We start from the raw sequence: 16,430 nt of genomic DNA on the forward strand, positions 1-16,430 counted from the left end.
CGTGCAGAAAGATAACATCCATTCATTTGTAAATGAACCTGTGCATCTTTTCACTTTAAAGGTAAAAGAGCTGAAAACATGTATCAAGTGGCATTCTTTATAGTTTTTAATCAACAAATCAAGGTCCAATTGAACAAAAACTGATCTTGTTCCATAATGACAACAGTGTTCATCTGTAGGACAGAGGTTGTTATTATTTTTAACCTTGCAGAGAGAGCACACATTAAGTTTGGTGCTAAACTAATAAAATGTTTTCTAAAGCTATTCTTAGGTGATCTATTTTATCACCTTCTTTAAAATTTAATGAGTAGAGTTACAGCTTGGAGACACAAACTATCTCAGAGACACACCAAAATACCTTGGATTTATCTAATTAGATCTGCTCACAGCAACACAAATCTAAGTTCTAGTAGTTTGAAACTTATTTTATAAGAATTACTATGCTAAATATTGACAGGTTTATTGGGAGTACCTATTTTTCTTGTTGTGATTTGATGTTAATAACATAAATCTGCTTTACATTTACAGCATGTTTTCAGTTTTTCCTACTTTGCAGAGTGGCTTAGAGAACTCGGTCTTTCTGTCACGTCATATTTATACCACAGAGATATGAGACTTCACTGATTGATTTTTAAATTACAAAATGCTTATTTGAGATGTGCTTGTCTGCTAAGAGTATGGCACTGGAGAGTTTGATAAAAACAGCAACAGGATACTTTCCCATCATTAAATAACTGATTATGATAATAATAATAATAAGGATTTGTTTACACGATTATAAGAAAAGGACATTTTGGAGCTTGTCTCAGACTCCAACATCAGTGAAACGTCATTTTTTAAAGCCCAAATTCACTCAAAAATAATTTTAGACAACAGCACAACATGATGTTTAAAAATATATATTTCAATAATACAACACAGGCATCCCTGACGCAGCATTTATCCTGACAGCACAGATGAGATAGAACAGTTTATCTATATGATTTGTAGGTTGAGGTCAATAAAATTATATTTTTTTAAAATAGTAATAATAATGTATTGTGTAAATCTTATTGCTTGATTTGCTGCCAGTCTTCACCTGAACATTGTAGTTGGTGAAAGGAAAAATGAGGAGAAAAAAGGGGAAATGTTGATGAAAGAATATATGAGGGAAAAATGCTGACTGCATTGTGTTTGACCTGAATTAACAGTTTTTGGAGATTCTGCTGTCAAAAACAAAAATTACATCGACTGCTGTTTATTCATAATGCTTCTCTGCCATGAACAATTTTTGCTTAATTTCGCAGTTTTCCAGGCTGCTTTGTAATTTTCTTTGCTGACATAATTTATATAGGTCAGTTAAATGACTTCAATTGTTTCAATATTTTGGAGACTTAGTTTTGGTGACAGAAAAAAAAACCCTGTAATTTTTGGTTTTGTTAATGCTGTAATGTTAAATCTACTCTTGATAAGAGGTAGCTGAATCTGTGTCCAAAAAGCCTCATATTGTCACATTACTATATTCTGTACAGAACAGCGTATAGAGCAGAATTCTCAAAGGAAACCAGTGATAATTGGAGATTTTTCCCCCAAAAGAGGCATATCCATGCATGTAAAAGGATAATCACTCGCGGAGCTTATCTTGAAAATGTTCTCGTCTTTATGTAGAGATGAGATTTCTCTGCTGTTCAGAAGGTATATATCTGCGCAGTGTTTTCTCCTTCCGTCCCTGGAGGAGGTGGAGGGCGGATTAAAGGAAGCCTAATCTTCAATCCGGGCCTCCTCCTCCTCCTCTTCTTCGTCGTCTTTCTTTCGTTCCTTCAGCCTCCCTGCAGCTGCCACGTTGCTGTTCCACTTCTTCTCCGCCGCGCCTTTTATTCCGGGGGAAAGAGGGACGAGGGGGAAACAAGCGCAATGAAAATGGCAGCTGTTTGTTTACGCGTTCCCACGACTCCATGCCAATTAAGCGTCGTCATTCCGTCAGCCGCTTGTCTTCCCTGATTAGACACCCCTCAGCAGACAAGGCGGCGGCCACAGAGCCGCACAGAGAGCGAGGGGCCTGCGAGGAGAAAGAGAGAAAGGCCCCTGAAGGAGCGCTCCTGTGCGGGCACCTCCACACATGAGGCCCGCTTCTGCGGATTCGGATGCGATCATTTTATTGCAAACCTTCTGGATTGTTGCAACCTCTTACATCATGCAGCTCGGAATACAAAGAATGATTAGAGCAACTGAGCCATTGTAGAAGGGGATTTAGGTCGCCTATGGTGTGTGGGCGGCCTTTGATGCACCTCACTGTAACTGATACAGTCAAAATTGTACATATTTCTCCTTGGAAATTCAATATTAAATATGTCTATATATTTTTTTCTTTTTATAAAATCTTTTATTTCCATTGGAAGTCATTGTGCATATGAAATAATAAAACAATTAGAAAATGTAAGCTTTAGACTTCACAAGTATCACCACAATTCACAAATAGGAAATATTTTCAGAGTGAAAAAAATGCATTTCAAGAGGAGAATGAGTGCATTTAAATGTTTTGAGAAATCTGGAGATGTATCAATTAAAAAAAGTATTACAAATAAATTACTCCATAAATACAAAAAAAATGAAGTTGCTTCATTATTTATTATTATTTTGTATGTAATGTACATGAATAAATTGCAAAGAATTTGCCACTGGAAAAGTTACAACGCATATAATACCAAACTTTTTTGTAACCGATTAATTGACCAAAGTTCAATAAGTCAGCGTTCATGCATTTATATTTAAAAGCATATTTTGCATTCAGGAAATTAATTTAAATAATATTTTCATTTTAGGAACAGTCAACAGGTATGAATTATTTTTATTTAACGTTTCCGCAATGTGCGGTTTGTTCATTTCAAGCTGCAGAGAGATTTTCTGAAAGCTTCCTCTGAGAGCAACTAAAGGAACAATAACTGTCACTGACTTTGTTGATGAGTTTCTTTGTTTTGTGCGCAGCCAAACCCGTCAGAGCTCCGAGGGGAAGGCGGAGCGCGGAGTCCAAACAAAAGGCTCGACTTTCTGCGCCTTTAACGAGCCGCATGGAGGAGTCCTGCGGCAGAACGGGCCCCCGGTTCTGCTCCTTATTGGATTACTTCACGGTTTTAAGAGTAATTATAGACAAGTGACTCAAATGGCACAAGATTCCTACATCCAACATCAAATGAATTATAATCGACATTTATGTATAAGCATTGTGTGAGGATGGAGATATTTGGTGCTAATCAGTATTCATATTATTACTATTTGATTGTCTTTTATTCATTAAACCATCATTTTGAACTCTTACAAATACTACGTGAAAAAGGGAAAAAAACAACACCTCTTTTTTACTCCCATTGTTATTGCTAGTTTCTCTTTTTGTGAGACCTTTTGAATCTTCCTTTGAGTTTTCTAAACTGTAAATCCAGCCAAACTTCTGTCAGGGAACCTTTTATGTTCCCTCTTGGGTCCTGGGGTCTGTGCACTGCTGGCCTATTCATTAACCCAGCTCTAACATTACATTGTTATACAAATAGATGTCGAAGCTCTAATCATGATTAATATGTTTCTGAATACAATATCAGCCTCACTAAAGAAAGTGAATTTTTACTTTTTTGTTTTCTTCATGCCAGACTTTTTCAAAATTTGTATTGAGATGACTTCAGATATTTAGTTTGACAACAGTAATGATTTGCAGGTTAATTTTGTTTATTTATTAGTTTGTTTACAGGTTTTATCAAGTGAGCAATGTAAAGTAATGTCTGTAAGTATATAGGAAGGCAGGTCTGTGGAGAAACAACTGGAAACACAGACTGGTTATTTTTTAATAATAAAAATAACTGACACTCATGATTATCTCATTATCACACATTATACAGTATTATACATTTCATAATAAGCAGATGGTTATTTTAACAGAGTAATAATTGTTTAAATCTTAAATATATGAAAACTGTAATTTTGGTATTTGTGCTCCTTTATACTCCAAGCCACCAGGGGGCAGTCAGACAAAAATTTACATGTGTAAATTAAATATGGGTGATTCACCTGAGCAGGTTTGTTTGTGTTGTTGGACCAGTGGAAAACTGACTGATATTAATCAACTGCTTCAGGTATGTGTACACATTTATTCAACATAAAGAGTTCTGTAAAGTTTAATGTGAGTTTTCTGAGCCACAAAAGTCTTTTTTGTTTGATACTTCTTATCAAAATATCTACTGTCTTTAGAAATTGCTTTGAAGTTGAAGCTTTGCTGTAAAAAACATATTTTATTCTCTTTGGTAAAGTAAATGAATGCATCAGATCTTCAAACTTTCCAGGTCTGGATAACCAGCTGGAGGATTGAAATCTGACTGACTTTTGCCTTGACTTGTGGCTAGATAAAAATAAAAAATCAAGGGTTCAAAACGGTCTTTATTTTAAAATGTAATTCTCAGAGTTTCCTTCACTTAGTGAAGTCATACAACAAACAGGTTTTCTGCTTGATGAACAACAATCTTCAGTCGCTGTAAACACTTAAACTGCCTCCCCCAGACAGACAAATAAGCAGAACAACACACATATTGTTTTGTTTCATGTCTGCATGTTGGGGGGCTTCTCTGGCTCTGTGGCCCCTGAGGAGACTCTCTGGCTCTGTGGCCCCTGAGGAGACTCTCTGGCTCTGTGGCCCCTGAGGAGACTCTCTGGCTCTGTGGCCCCTGAGGAGACTCTCTGGCTCTGTGGCCCCTGAGGAGAGGATGTCTGGTTTCCTACAGTAGGTCCTCCTGAAGACAGCTAATCTTCAAAAAGAGACTCTTTCAAATATGACAATGCAAGAGTAAGGTGAAACATTTTCATATTCGTGTTTTTGTCACTTAACTCAACTTGATTCATAATAATAATAATAATAATAATAATAATAATAATAATATAAGGCTTATAAAAATAAAAGCATGATAGGGCATAACAATGCCTCAATTTGTACATAATTTACTTAGAAGAGAAGATGAAAACTGGAAAGAAAGATTGTGTCTAAATTCAAAGTCTGCATCCATGAAGGACCCGACCGACCTGGTGGACGTGGGCCGGGTCCTTCACTGACCACAAAGACCAGAAGTGGACGTCCTTACTTCAGCATATAGCAACCGTGACAGCACTAAACTCAAGTTATTAAAAATGGAGCTACTTTTTAAACCTATTTAATTTAATTAATTAATTGATTAAATAAAATGTATTTTTATAAAATTATATTAAAAGACATGTCTCGTCCAGTAATATTGCCAATAATTAAAACTGAACTCCTCTGTACTTCCCTCTTTATTCATCATTGTTTCAAGAACTGAACTCTCATTTCGTCCATAATGAATCTTGGGACAAGGTGGACTGGAAGGACATATCAGACCTTCAAATCAGGAGAAAAGAGCAACTTATTTGTAGGGCGCATTTGGAGGAGCCCTCACATTTGGACAGCCTTTGCTGCATTGCTATGATGTTATTGACCTTTAGATGTGATCCTTGAAGGATGCAGTAAATTTTCACTGCTTTGAGATAAATTTTCCAAAAAAGGATACGAAGTTTTTGAATATCTTAAAGACATGCAACATTTATGTTTTTCTTCTTCTGCTTAGGTTCTTATGTTTTTTTTATTTTTATTTTTTTTTTAGCTTTCCTGTGTTTGATGATGCCGCCATTTTACTCTAAGTGCTGTCTTTGCTGATGCTCACCATCCGTGTGGCCACAAAGATAGATCCCAACAATAAGCTGTATGGAGGCAATGGTAGAGAGGACTAAGCTGAATTTGTCCTTGTTTACACATATAATTTACACAAAGTTTATTAGTAGATATATTTGTTGTAGTCATAGCTCATCTAAGTCACCATCACTGGAAGCTGGTGAAGATGCAGAGTTAGGTTTGGCAAGGATTGAAAAGTTTTCAGAACACTTTTGACTGCAGTAGTCAGATGTTTTTGAGTCTTAAAGGGGATTTGTAAAGGTTTGACATCTGTAGCATACTGGATGTCTTTTGGTCTATGCTGATGTGGAATTTCTCAGATTCCTCAAAGATGTCATTCATCAACAGGCTATCATCGTGTTCTGTTGCTTTCTCCTCTAATGGCCTTGGAATGATGCAGAGTCATTTGGGAAGGCATTACCATGAGAACGAATCTCCATATAACTGCACTTATTTGACCCCTGACCTCCCCTTTGTGCCTCTCAGACAGCAAATTGCTGCATTGGTAATGGCGAGTCCCTCAGAATTCGACGGCCACTTCTGCCCGCGCGCCGGAGGAATAAGAGCGGGTGGGTGTCTCTCAATCAAGTTGTTTAATGCAAAAGTCAATTCCCATGCACCCCCCCCTCTGCAAAAACACACACCATCATACACGCTCCCACACTTCCCTCCAGACAGGCAGGAGGACTCCGTCTCAGCAGCCTTTCATTGCCTCCCTGCTCCTGTCTGCAACCTCTTTTTGTCTGTTTTTTTAATGAAGAGAGAGGGACACATGCAAAGGACATGATTAGGGGGGTTCCTGGGATTGCAAGGCAGTACACTTTGCATGTGTATATACATGTGTGTTGCTTTAGAAGCTTAATCCTGCAGAGTTTCAATAGGATGAGAAACATATGCAGCGTATTACGGGTGCATCACATTTATAGAAGCATCAATGGCTTCCTCTGTTTTACCATCAAAGCCTGGGAAAGTCTTTGGGCATCCTGCTGTCACCATATGGTAATCGCTACTTTTTCTTTCAACGCTAAAGCAGTTTTAATTGCAACAACGTTGCTTTCAGATTTTATTTTTAACACAAGACCTAATTATCATCCAGACAAACAGGAGTGGGTCGTTCATATTTACATTTGATCAGCGGTGGGTTTATGATGGGACGTCCCTGATGCATTTTGCTAATAGCCTGTTATTTTGTAGAGAAAATATGAATCCAGTTTGAAGAAAGTAGACGTCGATGAATATAAAACAGACTTTTAATATCAAAGCTACATCTTCCTTCCAAGTTTTGTTGTGCATTGTAACTGTTTATCATTGTTTTTCAACCCTGATAGAACTTCAGTGGTGTGGTGTGCATTTCATTTCAAAGTCTGTATGAAGCTTTAGATATCAGAGCATCTCAGTGAATTAGAATATCAACAAAAAGAAAACTTAGTTCTGTAAATTCCTTGAATATTTTAGTGAAATTCATATATAATTCATGAAACTCGTAGTGGAATTATACTGGTTAATGTTGACAGCTTCTTCAACTGCAATCTTTTGTAACTCATCCTTCTGGTGGAAGGTGCCAGTAACCATGTTTCTATCAACACTTTTTTATATACATTTTGAAGCATCACATTAGAAAAGGTTGATGGAAAATGTAAAATTCAGAATAACTTTCTCAGTTTTCTAAAAAAGTTCATGCACCTGTTTGAGGTGGTTTTTGTCTCTTCAGAAAATATGAATCCAATATGAAAGTAGACGCCCATGAATGTAAAACAGACTTTTATTGTCAAAGCTACATCTTCATTCCACTGTAACTGTTCATCTTTGTTTTTCAAGCAGAAATGGAAACACATTTGCCAAAGAAGTTCTGACTAAGTGATGCTCTGTGGGTCTGTGCCTTTTTTGAGATGTGTGTCCATGCGAGTTTGCAATCTCATCCTGTTAGTTACAGCCAAGCGTAGTTTCAACGTCTGATGAAATTATACTTTGTGTAGCCTGGTTGATTCACTCAAAGCCAATGGAAGGAACACACCTAATTCACATTTTCTTTTTCTTTTGTTCGTTCATTTTTAAAGTTCACTCAAAATTCAACTGGGCAGCTGTTTAGTAAGCCATATTTTTGCCAAGACTGCTCAGGAAGTAATGTAAAAATTCTCTATGAAAAGTAAAACTTCATTGGTGTTTCTGTAATATCGACATTTTCTGAAAAACATCCACCAACTGTGCCTGGTGGAGTAGTTGGTACCTCTTTTGTCTTGAAGCAAGAAGGTCCTGGGTTAGAATCCTGGCCTCGGGTCCGTCTGGATGGAGTTTACATGTTCTCCCTTTGCTTCTCATAGGTTCTAACTCTGACTTCCTTTTACAGTTAAAAAACTTGACGCAAGGACAACCAAGTATGGAAGATGGGTGGGGCTGGATGAATTTTGGCTCCTTTTAATTAATAATTACAATTAAAAGAAATAAAGTTATCACATAGTGTGAAATTAATCTGTGTAAAATACAAGTTTCATTTTGAACGGAATTACTGAAATAAACTTTTCAGCAATATTGTAATTTACTGAAATGCACCTGTAAGTATCTTCATCCAGCCATCACTTCGGCCTTCAGTTTTCTCTTCAACATTTCCAGAGAAAAGCCACTTGTTTCTCTGAATTGCTGAAGCACATTTACACTTGACTAGAGTCATGACCTGTGCAACTGTTGAATATGAGCAATTATTAAATCTAGACAGGAAAGACTATATCATTTTCTCTTTCTTCCTAGTCTACTTGGCAATATTACACACCTGCAATTCCTCATAGAAAGCAAACTTTCTGAGGAATTGCTGTCACTTCGTTGCATTCTGTCTGTTTTTGCATGTTGTGACTCGATGTACAGCCATCTTCTGGCAGATTTGATCCTGAAAGGGAATATATGGTACACTTTTGTCAGATTTCTTCAGCTCAGTGTGGACAAGAAGGCTGTTGTGCAGGTTCAGCAAGGTCAGTGGAGGTCAGCCTTGCTATGAGTGTGTCGCTAATCATCGACACTTACTCCTGATTGCTCATTGTCCCGAACAAGACTGCAGATAGCTGTTGGAGACCCCCTTGCCTTCCCCTCTTTCTATACGGGGACAGTCAGGCGCATATGCAGGGGTCAAGTGATGAGTTCCAACTTCATTTCCATCCTTCCATCCTCAGCCACGCAGATCTAATCTGAACGGTTTCATTGACAGTTGACAATCCTATTGCAACCTTCAGCTCCCATGGGTCAGGACATTCTTGTGGTCGCCTTGACCTGCCCGGGATTTTTCAAAGAGTCTGCAAAAGAAAATGCACATAATACACATCAGAAGGACCTCTTTGGTTTGTGTTTCTATAACCCTGACATGTTCAGGTAGTAATGGTAGGGTTGAGAGTACAATGGCTTCCATAACTCTTATAGGTAAACTTATTTAAGTCATTTCACTTAAGCAACCTTGCAAGTTTTGTGGGATCATGTGAGTTTTAATGGTAAGTGCGTCAATGTAGAAAAAATACAGCAAAAAACACCCTCCATGAAAACACCATAAGTATTCCTATATCGTGTTTTTCAGATGACTGATATTGTAAGGAAACACTGTAGTACTACAAGGTTTCTTCTGAGGTACCAGTCAAAGAAAAGGAACAGAAAGTGTTATACCAGCTCCTAAGCCAATTACAAAACACTATTGTATATATAAATCACTGGCATCAGCGTCGTTGGAAAGTGTCAAGGGTGCAATGCAGTTTCCTTTTAAATTAGAAAACTTCTACTAGATTTATGTTGCAGCTCTTAATCCTTTCTGAAAAATCAGTGTTCAGTTAGTAAACAGGCAGTGTATCTAATGCAGACCCCACCCCTATCCTCACATCTGTTGGTAATTAACTAATCACTTTCTCTCATTATGGTTGGAAAAACACTCAAAAAGACTTCAATCATGAGTGCAATCAGTCACTTTTAAAAAATCAGTAAAAAGAAAAAAGGAAGGAAGATTAAGAATGTCGCACACTTAAATTTACAAAACAATACTCCCAGCAGATCAGATAAATAATTGCAGATAAAATCATTTTTTAACAAGCAGATTCAGGTTGATGTTGTGGGACTTTGAAAAAAGTAACTTATGGTGCCCTCTTCTGACAGGTAAGACCTGAGATTTAATATCTTCCAGTATATAACTCTTAGGGTGGCCTCCCTTAAAGATTACTATTACTAATTACTAATATTAAACATTAAAGTGGACATCTGCTGTATTCAAAAAGTTTTACTTTAGAAAACATCAACAGATTATGAAAGTGTGTGTAAGGGCATTTTGCATCAGTCTTGACATTTGAAGATGATATCTTGCCTGCTTTCACAAGCTGCAGTCATAATAACAGGAAAAAAAGGAAAGCAAAGCAAATAATGCCACCACATTCTCTATATGTAATTAAAAAGCTTTATATTGTTGCTAAAGCAACTGTCAGTTGAAACTGACAATCTGGAGTAACATGAAAACACATTCACATGTTTGAGTGGTTACCAGAATAAAAAGGAGATTAAAATATTCATAAATATACTAGAGTAAAGTACTATAATTTTATTTAAAATTAATGAAAATATAGAATGAGTGTATTTTTATTGTTATAGAAGCAAATAATTGAAAAATGAATAGCAAACATGTTGGTGATTCCCAGGTGTGATCTACACTTTGCAGTGAAGCATATTGTGGTGTCGCTAAGATTATCCATCAGCTTTAGTCTGTTTTAATAATCCCAGTTTGCAAACGCATCTTGTTAAATTTAGATGGAATTAGAAGTGTTAGCTTGTTCATTGAGTTTTCCATAAATGTGTATGTATAAACAACTAGATTGGCTTTTGTGGTCACACATCTTGGCTGCATAAATAAAAAGCATCCCATGCCTATAGACGCTCACACTTCTTTGTCATGAACAGAACTTTGGTTATAATGTTCTTATAAAAATATTATATGAAAAAAAAATGTTCTCTAAAATTGATAGAACACAAATAACAGTTATTCGCTTACATCGCTTTGTCATTCAAATATTTATTGTTCCCCTTCCTTATTTTTGTACATTCTCCCAAACAATGCTTTTTATTTCAACAGTGAAGGATCTGACATGCCTCGGCTTGCTGAAAGGATGGCGCTTCCGTGGGTCTGTTTTGCCATCAGGCCACTAAAGTGAATGTGTAGTAAAACCAGGCATAATGCTAATCCTGCACTTCTCACATCTCCATAAATTAATTTGTGTGTGTGTGTGTGTGTGTGTGTGCATTTGTGTTCCCGCCGCACATGTATTACGTGCATGCGTGTGTGCATTGGGTGCTCTCCATGCTCCCTTCCTCTCTTCACGTTCTCGACACAATGCCAACGTTCACACACACACACTCGCACGCATGCACAGCCAGTTGCCAAGGCAACCTGGGAGCTAGCACTGAATCTGCGAGGAGAGGCAGAACATGGCACTAGCCTGACAAGCAGCTGCCATCGTGTCTGTGTGTGTTCGAGCATGTTTGTGCGTGTGAAGGTGATGCAGTAATGTGCGTTTTTGTGCACATTCCTGCGTGAACCCATAATGAGACAGGGGAGGCTGGGAATGGCGACATTAACAGCCAGAACTGGTAAATAACAAAAGATGATGTGTCCATTAAGTGTCGCCTGCTTTTCAGTTACACTTCAGTGTTTAAATGGGATAATAAGATATCGGCATATAGATGGAATAACATTTTCATCCTCTCACCCATTAACAAAACTCCAAAACCATAGGAGAAGCATATACAGCAAAGACTCAGTGAGCTATTAGTTTATGGTTCTGCAAAAAGAACAAAATGTCAGTCACTGAGAATTTGGGTTTATCCTTCTGTTCCATTCACCTTGAAATAGGACCTTTCACTAAGACGTGCCACAGCATGTGGTTTCCACAGGGTCTTCGAAGGGTTTTCTGGGATGCAAAGAGAACATGGTACATTTAATACAAATATACAGTCATCACAGTGCGACTCATAGAAACAGCTTGAGGGTTCTAGATGTACTTGACTGGTTTGATTCTTACTTAATAAGACACAGGGAGTTCTTGGTGTCAAAAGATAACTTTACATTGGAGTTGGCTAAAAACTCGCATAAGGAACACCCAAAGGTTCTGTCTTGTGGACCCTAATTAATATCTCACTAGCTCACATAAAAGCAAATGTCAACAAAAGTTGCCATAGTTATGTAGAAGATACACACTCTACATCACAAAGTCACCAGGTGACGTTCAACCTATTCCAGTGTTCGGTAGATGCTTTCAACAAATCAGTGTCTGACTGTGCAACAAATGTCTTCAGTTGAAAAGAAACATAACTGATGTAATCATCTTTGGAACAACAGAGCAGTCTAGAGTGGGCACACAACTTCAGTTACTACAGCTAGAAACTACAGCTAGTAACTGAAGTAACATCACTAAGCCCAAAACCTTGCCATAGTGATGAACTCAGACTTGATTCTTCAGAGACACATGGAGACAATTACAAAGTCAGGCTTCTATCACCTGAACCACACTGAAAGGACTAAAATTCATCCACAATTTAATACTTAAAACTTTTTGCTTTATACACAACAAAATCCAATAAATTGGCAATCCTATGGCCAAGGTGGAAAACCTCTGCATATCAACATATTTGTTTAATAAATGTTGTTTAGAGAATGTGGGCTGCAATGGAGCTGGAGATCTCGGTGTAACCGAAAGCAATTTCCAGGTCAACAGTTTTAGGACTATTGGTCAGTTCAACATATTGGAATGAATTATGGAAACTTTTAAATGTTAGTAAGCACCTACAACTAACTACACAAAAAACACTGTAGTATGGAGTTATGTAACCTGCTTTTCTTTAATACATAGTCCCTAAAATCTTGGTAATTTTTTGAAAAGTGTTAAAAAATATCACAATAAAGATTGTTCATATGAGTGTCTCATTTTGTCAGTGAAAGAGACAGAAGAAGTCGTTCAGAAACTGACTCGATGAGACATCCAGCACATCTTGGCGTGTGTGGCCAGCAGATTGATTTGGTCATAGGTCAGCTCATGGACATGTTGTGGTTCATCTGGTCAATTTGACAGCAACAAAAAGATGCAGCAAAAACAGATTTCCAACCAATTGACCTGCTATTGTGCAGAGGTTGTAGAGGTGACGAGGGGTCATCAGTGGTGATGTGTCATTTTATGGGGTGACACTGGTGGTATTTCTAACCTTTGACATCTGCCCCATCACAGACAGGAAAACAAACATATGACCTTTTCTTTAAAGGCCTTCAAACCACAAGGGACAGCTTTCCAGCTCATTTAAGAGATTTGAACTTAATGCACTGTGGTCAAAATGAGTCAGAAGCAATGTAATGTCACACTTCTCTTGGACAAGCCTGCAAATTAAACCTGTTTTCTGTATGTCTGTGGAAAAGGCTATGACAACTTTGTGTTTTTAAGCCCAAATTAAAAGCAAAATAATTGACTGGGAAATTATTGCAAGACCTGTTTAGGATTTCTAGTACAGCAATTTGCGTTTTGTGTGGTAACAGATGCTTTTCCATGTTAAATCAGGCCAAAATTTGAATAGAGTGGGGTGTTTTTAAAACAATAAAAGTAATTTTCTGACAAATTACTGTAATATCGAATTACTGTTTAAGCATGAATTAGAGTAATTATAATTAAGAAGAGACACTGATGGAGGTGATTACTAAATCCAAAGTTAGCTCTCAGATGCAAAAACTAAAAAATCTGTTGTATAAAACAAGTTTCCCAACAGTGTTGCAGATTACATCTTGTTCTTCCATGCTAAATTGTTTTGGCATCTTAATGTAGCCTCTGACATGTGAGAGAGAAGCAGAAATAATCAATATAATTAACTTTTAAAAATCTCATTATGCTACTGTTCTGCATATCCAACAGAATCTGCTCAGCAGTGATATTTTCTGCCTTTATTCAAGGTGACCAGACAAACCCATAATATTATATCCTTCAGCTTACTGCCCACATTTTATTCAACTAAGCAGTCGTCTGATTCTTTTAATGTATGTCATGAGTGATTCTCTTCATATTTATTTGTATTTTTCTCACACTATCAAACACATTTTAACATGAGATGAGGATAGACTCACTTCAAATTCCATTTATTTTAATCCATCCAAAACGAGCTTGGTCCTTATTGAATTATGAATAAATTGTGAATGACCAAGTTTATCTTTTGAAAGATAAGTTCAATTTCTTAGTTCAATAATGTAAATAAAACCTGTCTGACCATATGAAGAGATCTCAAAAAGCTACACACCAAGATACATTTTAGAACAGATGAGAAAGTTACTGACATCTTTCTGTTTGCTAACATTGTAATTGTTTCAGTAATGTTACACATTTTTCAGATTGCTATTTTTAGGATAAGCTGCTTACGTGGTAATGACTGATAACTGGAAACACTCATGTGCAATTTGAGCTCAAATGTTCCAGTGATGTTTTAATCTGTTATTGCAGCTGTTTATCTCATATTGGCCAATCTGAGTCAACATAACCTCAATTCGGAGAGGTGTAGAAATAACTGTGAATCCTGCAAATTAAAATATAACTCTCAGGATATTAAACATGTTGAAACATGCTGGTGTTGCTTGTCCAGATGTTACCATAAAACATCCAGTTACTTTTCACTCAAATACAGACTTGAGCAAATCCTTTTATTAAACTTGATTGAACACAGCAAAAGTTTTCGCTTTTGTTGCTGGGAACAGACGAGGAGTCTTCAAATCCAGTGGCTCCAGCACAACTTTAAGACTATCTGCTTCTACACAACTGAGTCAAATAAGTAGGACATTACCAGGACTCTGGAGAATTCGAGTACATACAAGTTAGAAAATTCAGGTAAAAAGAAAAGAATTCATTATAAAATAATTTTGCCCTGAATACTTTCAAATTGCGCAAAGTTTGGACACCACTGGGTTAAACCAAAAAGTACAGAGAGCAAAATACAAGAAATAACAAAATCAACACAATGGAATGAGACAATATGGAAATACTTTAATGGGAATAATAACCCAAAGTAATCCAAGTACTAGTAAGAGCCAAGAGTGCAATGACCATCATGACACTTTATTTTATCATTGAGGAGGTCTGGAAGTATAGCATCATTAATCTTTTTGCACTATTATGCCACTCACAGTCACCCAGCATCCAGCTTGGGGACCCCAGCATCTCCCCAAATAAACCTCAATGTTCCTCCCTGCTCTTACCTTTTGCCTCACTGTGGCCCTGATGTGGCAACACAGAGACAATGGTGTAGCTTCAGATTTAATGTTGAGGACTAAACAGTCATGGAAGGGTGCAGCAGTTGTTGTTATAAGTGGAAGTGGAAGGACTTGGAAGGTGGGGATTGACTATTAAAATGCAGACACTGACAGTCACCTTGAACTTGAACCCCCCAGAGGTCCCCTTGACCTTCGCTCTTTTCCCGTGCTCTGCTCTGCCCCCAGCAGTGGTGGTGGCCTTTGTTTGGCTGTCGGCATTAACTCTTCGCGCCTCTCTCTCACAACCTCCTCCTCCCTTTTCCGTCATTTTCTCCTCTGTCTTTCTCGGGGGGGCCATGCGTCTTCCTCGTCTCCTTCTTCTTCTACAGCCACTTCCCCCTCTGTGTGCCTAAATTTTGGGGTACACCCATCTGGTCTGTGGCGAACGCCCCAGTGGGGAATTTTGTTTTCCCAGAATACTAATCTGACCCAAGGGGATTTCATTCCCACATTCTGGAATTCATGCTTTATCCGTGCTTATTCTTTTGTTTTTAGGAGCACAGACTCTGCTGGGTTTATCCTGTTTGCAAAACTGAGGGGTAAAATTACTTGTGTATCTGATGTATTTTTGAAGTGTGATTTTTGTTTTTCCAAGAATCAAGGAGAATGTTTATCTTCCAACTATGTTTAAATGCTCATGAATAGCTTCCTGCTATTGCATCTTTTGTTGTTTGATTTTACTGCAGTATAAAACCAGCTTCCAGATCCAACTTCCTTGGTTGCCACTGTTTACAAGGTTTTGCCATTTAGTGACTCTTGCTCCCAGGAGTTCTGCTCTGATTGTATCTTGCAACTCTGTTTTTTGTCTTTTTTTTTTCTTTACTTTTTTTTGACATTTTTTATATATTTGTCACCAGGATTAAGACATGTCACAAATCAAATACTGATGCTGCTTTCAAAGAACATGCAACATATTTTTGATTTTGTCAAAACACACCAGTGCAATGATTAGCAACCCATGAGCATGTGAGTGGGGTGCGGGGGGGCCGCAGAGTGATTTAATCTACTAATTTTTCTCAGGTCTTTTGGCTTTTGACAGGCAAGTGTAATGGTCCTTCAAGTAATGGAATCAGCCACTCAAGCAACACTGGCACACACACGAGTACACAATCTTGCACACACATTCGCCGACTAAAAGCACGGCTTTTTTGCATATGAATGACATCACCGTAAAGTTTTCTGGGGAGGTGAAAGAGAAAACATTAGTCAAAGAGAAAACATTAGTCAAATCACTTCCCGCTTCAGTCGCCCTCCTCAGCCAAACTACTTGACATTCCACAACAGAGCTCTCCTGCCGCCAAGAAAAGCATCCTTGGTGATCCAGACGTCCAAATCATCACGCCCAAGCTGCAAGTTTTACTAACCTCTCCTGCTCAAGCAGCTCCCCTTCATTATCTGAACACATAAGAGCCAAGAAAGGGCTTTAGGCTTAAAAAAAATGTCAAG

This window comes from Poecilia reticulata, chromosome 16 (assembly GCF_904066995.2).
Source record: "Poecilia reticulata chromosome 16, P_reticulata-male-v2, whole genome shotgun sequence".
Taxonomy (NCBI): domain Eukaryota; kingdom Metazoa; phylum Chordata; class Actinopteri; order Cyprinodontiformes; family Poeciliidae; genus Poecilia; species Poecilia reticulata.